The sequence below is a fragment of the Alexandromys fortis genome, unplaced genomic scaffold (assembly GCF_014885135.2).
Source record: "Alexandromys fortis isolate MF-2015 unplaced genomic scaffold, M_Fortis_MF-2015_v1.1 scaffold_194, whole genome shotgun sequence".
Taxonomy (NCBI): domain Eukaryota; kingdom Metazoa; phylum Chordata; class Mammalia; order Rodentia; family Cricetidae; genus Alexandromys; species Alexandromys fortis.
Genome location: NW_026068075.1, coordinates 324,027 through 330,736, shown reverse-complemented (window position 1 = coordinate 330,736; position 6,710 = coordinate 324,027). Strand labels below are relative to the sequence as shown.

General features: G+C 41.5%; 1 protein-coding gene across 1 annotated transcript in view; it reads left to right on the top strand.

The window, feature by feature from the left end:
- Nucleotides 1-6,710, top strand: part of LOC126488294 (uncharacterized) — a 68,166-nt gene that overhangs the window by 670 nt on the left and 60,786 nt on the right. The gene's annotated exons all lie outside the window — the stretch shown is intronic.

Below are 6,710 nucleotides of genomic sequence, written 5' to 3'. Positions count from 1 at the left end.
CGCGAGTGCAAGGATTGCACTCTGTAACAGCAACAATCACCCTTAACTTCTGAGCCATCTCTTAGGCCTCCCTTACTCATTTATTAAATTCCTTCAGTATTTTTTTTTATTTTTTGCCTACCAAGGTCGGCTTTGTTTTTCAGCTCATTTGTTTTAACTGCCCTAGGCAAAAATAAAAGATTCGTTTTCTTCCCAAGGCTTAAGGAGATTCTAACAATCATAATACGATGCATTGAGAGCTGGTATTGTTTTAAAAACACCTACATGGCAGTTATACCAACTGCAACAATAGCAAACCATCTCACTTGCCATCACTGAATATCCCTTCCAAGATGCAGCATCCTTTCAATCATCCAAAGCTAAAAAGTATGGGAAATATAATAATTATGCAATTAGTTTGAAAATATAGAAAAATAGAGCTAGAGAGTTGGCTGAGTGGTTGGAAGCACTTGCTGCTCTTCCAGGAGCCCCCAGCTGACTTCTCAGCAGGCTTCACAACCTCCTGTAACTCCAGCTCCAGAGAACTCCAAGCACTCGACTCACAGGGCATTGGCAGGGATGTGACACACACACACACACACACACTTAAAAATGAAGTATTTTTGTTTTAGGAAAAATAGAAATGGAAGAAATGACTTAGTGATTAAGAACATTCGCTGTTATTACAAAGAACAGTTCAGTTTCCACCAACCAAGTCTGGCAGTTCATTTGCCTGTAACTTCAGCTCCAAGGGGGTCCAATGTCCTCTTCTGGCTCTCTCTCTCTCTCTCTCTCTCTCTCTCTCTCTCTCTCTCTCTCTCTCACACACACACACACACACACACACACACACACACACACACACAAATAAAATAAATCTTTTTTATTTAGCACTCGGGAGGCAGAGGCAGGCAGATCTCTGTGAGTTCGAGGCCAGCTTGGTCTACAGAGCTAGTTCCAGGACAGGTTTCAAAGCTATAGAGAAACTCTGTCTCGAAAAACAAAAACAAACAACCAAAAAAGATATAGCCATGAGCCTACAGTGGCCAGGGAGTTGAATGTAGTGGTTTCAATGAGAATGAGTTTTCAAAATACTGTAGCCATTCCCAGTATGCTCCCTGCCTCCTCCTTTCAGATAAGGATGTGAACTCTTAGCTGCTCCTGATGTCATGTCTTTGTTCTATCATGGACTCTAACTTTCTGAAAGTGTAACCAATTCCTTTCAGATCAAGATGTGAACTCTTAGCTGCTCCTGATGTCATGTCTTTGTTCTATCATGGACTCTAACTTTCTGAAAGTGTAACCAATTCCTTTCAGATCAAGATATGAACTCTTAGCTGCTCCTGATTTCATGTCTTTGTTCTACTATCATGGACTCTAACTTTCTGAAAGTGTAAGCCCAATTATATGCTTTCTTTTATAAGTTACCTTGATCACAGTGTTTTGTCCCCACAATAGTAAAGTAATTTAGACAGTGCAAGTCTTTTGAAACCTCAAAGCTTTCCCTCAGTGACACAGATTTAACAAGGCCACACCTTCTAGTTTTTCCCAAATGCTTCCACCAACTGGAGACCGATGACATATGACATACGAGACAGATGAACCTATGGGTACCATTCTCATTCAAACCAGCGCAGTTACTCCTGCGGCATTTTTGTTTCTATTGTACCAATGGGCATATCTTGCCAGGCTGGTCACTACTATAGCTCACAGGCTTCACTGCTGGGTAGGAGTGATGATTCCATTTCTCCCCTGGTAATATACATAGTACCTTCCAGCACTATGAATGATAGCCAATAGTCAATACAGCTTGATTGCCCCATGTTCTGTGAAACCAGTATATGCTGTTTTCAGTAATAGGGTCTTAGCATCAAATTCTGAAGGGTGACCAGGAGCAATGGCAAGTGCTTGTAATGTTTGAGATTTATTTATATATTTATTGTGTGTGTGTGTGTTCACATATCTAAGCAGGCCAGAGATATCTGTTCCCTCAGGTCTGGATAGTTGTGAGCTGAGTGTCAGAAGCTGAACTTGGGAGCAGTGCAGACTTTTAACTACTGAGCCTTCTCTATAGCCCCCATCTCCAGTGTCCTTCACATCATTGTTGTCTACCTAGATTTTGGTGCCTTCCATGTGACTCTTTTAAGATGTTTGGGTTATTTGTGGTTTATGGCCAGGGATTTAACTTCCCTTTGACTTGCTCTTGTGGGAACTAAAGGTTCAACTGTAACTTTAAGGTTGCTATGGCTACCTACCAAGTAAGGCTATGATTATGGCATGTCTGATTATGACATGATTATGAAAAAGGTGGGACACTTTTTCAGGTGAAGCCACTGGCAAGTAGGCAGCAGACTGGGACAAAGCAGAAGATAGTATAAGTTTTAAGCTAAAGGTCCAAGCAAACCATTGATCTGAGAGTATGGCCTGTGGTGGAAGAGAAGACACTGACGGTGAGTGTATTAATGTATAGCTAGAAAGAAGTAAGAAACCAGCCAGGCGGTGGTGGGGCACGCCTTTAATCCCGGCACTCGGGAGGCAGAGACAGGCAGATCTCTGGGAGTTCGAGGCCAGCCTGGTCTAAAAGAGCTAGTCCTGGGACAGGCACCAAAGCTACAGAGAAACCTTGTCTCGAAAAACCAAAAAAAAAAAAAAAAAAAAAAAAAAAGAAGTAAGAAACCCTCTTTAGATGCCATATTTGCCTTTATAGTATATAGAATTCCTCTGGCTTTGTAGTATTGTGTCATGAATAATAAAACCCAGAGACAGATATTGGGGTTCAAGCTGAAGATGAAAAAAGCAGAGCAGCCAAGCCACTGGAGAGCTCTTACTTCTTTGAAGTCTTCAGTCTGAGAGTGAGTTCCTGTCTCACCCCACTTTATATTCCGCTCTAGTGCTGGGCTTAAAGGCATGAACCACCACAGCCTGGACTCTATGGCTAACTAATGTGGGTGCTGGGATGAAAGGTGTGTGCCACCACAGCCTGGCCTCTATGGCTAACTGATGTAGCTGCTGGGATTAAAGGTGTGTGCTACCACAGCCTGGCCTCTATGGCTGGCTAGTGTGGCTTCTCTGCATTCTGATCTTCACCAAGTTTTATTTATTAACATACAAATGAAATATTACTACAGTACTTGATCCTTTTGATATTCTCACTTGTAGATGTACTGAGTCCTGTCTATGTCTTTAAAGATTTTCATTTTCTGGGATGTAAATCTTCTCTTGTGAAAGAGAAGTCCCCCTCTTTGAGTAATAGAATCATTGCCATCTTATATGGTTAGTCATTTCATATTTCTGTGCCACCCTTTTCAGTTTATATTTTAAGTATAATGTTCTTGATTAATCATTTGAGAATTTCATAGATATGTTCAATGTATTTTGATTATACTCATACACTACCCCTCCCCTTAGCTCTTCCCAAGACTGTCTCACCCCCTGGGCCCCTCCCAACATCAAAGCATCTTATTTGTTACAACCCACTGAGTCCAGTTAGTACTGCCCCTCCCTCTTCATACAGGTGAGAGGCCAGCCATCAAAGCATGGTCATTCTGCCAGGGACCACATTGCTGAAGAACACGGATTCTCCCTCAGCAGCCATGAATTGTCAGTAGCTCTTCAGTAAGGGGTGGGAGTTGGTGAGGCCCTCCTTCCTCCACGCTGGAATGTTGACTGGCTTGCTCTGGGCAGGCAGTCTCAGTTGCTGTGACCTCATGAGTATAACTGTCCTTTCATGTCCGAGAAACACGGTTTCACTCAAGCCTTCCTTTGATGTGTGCCACCCCTTTTCTATAAACAGCCCCCAATTCTCTTTTCTTGTTATTATACTATCCTTATTTCTTAGTTATTGCATTTCAATGGCATATTCTCACTGCATTTAGATTTTTAAAAGTGATCTGAAATGCTTGGGTGTATGAAACTTAATCTATTTATTAAAAATGCAGTCATTAAAATATATCAGCCCCCCGGGGGGCAGTGGTGGTACATACCTTTAATCCCAGCACTTGAGAGGTAGAGGCAGGAGGATCTCTCTGAGTTCGAGGCCAGCCTGGTCTACAGGAGCTGCTGCACAGAGAAACTCTTGTCTCAAAAGAAAAGACAAGAACAAAAACAAATCACCCCCAAGAATATTAGTGTATTACATGAAAATTAATATGCAGGCGAGAGCCTTTTGTCCTCTTGCGCACTCCGTGGTTTTGGCCACGCTGTCCTCTCTTCTGTCCTTAAGTACTACCCTTGTCTTGGCTTGCTCTCATCACCTTAGCAGACATATTCTATACACTTTCCACATACCCAGGGAATTATAACAATGCCTTTCAGATTATGGGTGGTAAACTGGATTCTACTGGCACCAAGTTATGTATCATTACTCTTTTGAGATCTCTAGGTACTGTAAAATAGTAGTGATGTATATATTTTATGAGATGACTACAAAATATAGTATCTTAGTTAGGGTTTCTGTTGCTGTGAAGAGATACCATGAGCACAGCCACTCATCAGGAGAACATGTAATTGTGGTGGCTTGCTTCCAGTTTCAGAGGTTCAGTCCATACTCATTATGATGGGGAGCATGACAGCGTGCAGGCAGACATGATGCAGGCTATATCTTGATCAGAAGGCAACAGGAGCTGAACTGAGGCACTGGGCATGGCATGGCCATATCTGAGACCTCAAAGCCCACCCCCACAGTGACACACTTTCTCCAACAAGGTCACACCCACTCCAACAAAACCACATCTCCTAATAGTGCCACTCCCTATGGGCTTATGGGGCCAATGACACTCAAACTACCATATAGAGGTTATTTAAATTTGCATGTATTCATATAGTAATTTAATAAATAGGTAGTGAGTGTTTGTGAGTATAGAAATAGGGTTCAGACAAGCATTCAGAAGTGCCTCTTCTATTATGTTTTTACCAAACCAGAAAGGCTGAGGAATCTTCTCTTTGCCACTTAGTAGTTGGAATTTGAATAACCCTCTGGGCTTCGGTTCTTTCCTTTGAAATCAGGGCATTGTGATGGTGCCTACCTCACAGAATTATTGTAAGCTTTAAATGTGATCACATATTTAAAGTGGTTAGAATAGTACCAGGCACATAAGTGCCCAATAAATGGGAGCTATTATTAACCTGTCTTACATCAGGAATGGAGACTCCAAATCATCCTCATGTCTGGGATTTAGATAATTTAATTCTGGCAGCATAATCAAGTTTTTCTTATTCTATTCCCAGAATGAATGAAAAATAAGTGATTATGATCTTACATGTCATAACTTTTCACAAACTATCTCAAGACAATTCCATTAGTTTAAGCTCACCACTGATGAGCTGAACAAGGCTGTTGATTGAGCCAATTGAGACATGTGAAAACATTTTGTAAACTCCAAAGTGATATTTGAATATTAGAGCTATTTTAATTTTAAAAATCCCATTTCACTAGGTTAATTTACATTTTTCTACCAATTCTATATGTTTCCTAAAATTGTAGCTTCACACTATTACTAACATGCTGAAGTTATAGCCAGGCAGTGAGGCATTTGCCCAGCATGCACCATGCTCTAGGTCCAATCCCCAGTACTCCTTACCCCTCCACACACACAAAAGCACACACAGGCAAACACAAAATCAAACGAGGGCATGGTGGCTCATGCTGCTAAACATTCAAGAGGCTAAGGTAGTTGGATTGCTACAAGATCAAGGCTAGCCTGTGCTACAGGGTAAGTCGCAGGTAAGCTTGGGCTACAGCACGAGACCTTGTCTCATAAATAAAAAAAAAAACTAACAAACAAACAAAACCTCCAATATTATTAGCATGAAGTTAAGGTTTTAGCCCTGAGGAGGGCTCTTTAAATGGTACTAAAAAATTCTAAATGAGAAGTTACGTGTTGTGAGCTGCGGAAGCAGAGGTAAAGTAGAATCGACGTTAAAAGGAGTATAAGCACCAATACTACCAATAGCAGAAACATTGATTTGGATGTATTCTGAGATGCTTGCTTTAAAAAATAAACTTTACTGTTATGTCTGTACAACCGCTGAGGACTTGGACTAATAGTCAGATTCAATGCACTGTAAATATTCATATAGGATTATCATAAAAAAGTTGAAAATGATGTTTTATCTGCACATTTGCTTCAGTTGCGAAAGTGATTTATCAAAGCCAAAATCATAAACACAGCGTTTTGCTCTTCCCACCCCCACCCCCCATTCGAACTTTCATTGTGTTTTTCAGTTACAAGGGTGTAGTTTGACTGCTGTTATAGGAAACATACATGCCCTTAAGCAAGCTTGTTGCTTTTAGTCATAAAAGAAGACAGGCCAGTCCCGGGAAAACTGAAATATAGGGCAGAAGGCAAAGTCTTCCTAAATAACTGACTCCTTTCGCTTCTTTCCTGAGTGGCATAGTCAGCATAGGAGCAGATAAATACCCTTTAGCACAGCACCCTTCCTGGTGAGCACAGGGGAAAGGAGAGCCGTGGGAAGGCTGTTCCTGTACGGCACATGCACGCCACTGCTGCTCCTGAGTCTGGCTGGAGTCATAAAGGATGCTAATTGCTTGCTTAGTTACTGTGCATTGTTTGGCTGGACAAAAGAAGCTGGTGGAGGTGTAACTGCCCTTGTTTTCTCAGGATGGTTAATCTATAGTTTTTGTTTTGACAGTTCCTTGTTGCCATGGATTAGAAAAATAAGAGAGGAGAATTCACTGAGCCGTTTGCATCAGCAATTAGGGGTCCAAGTGG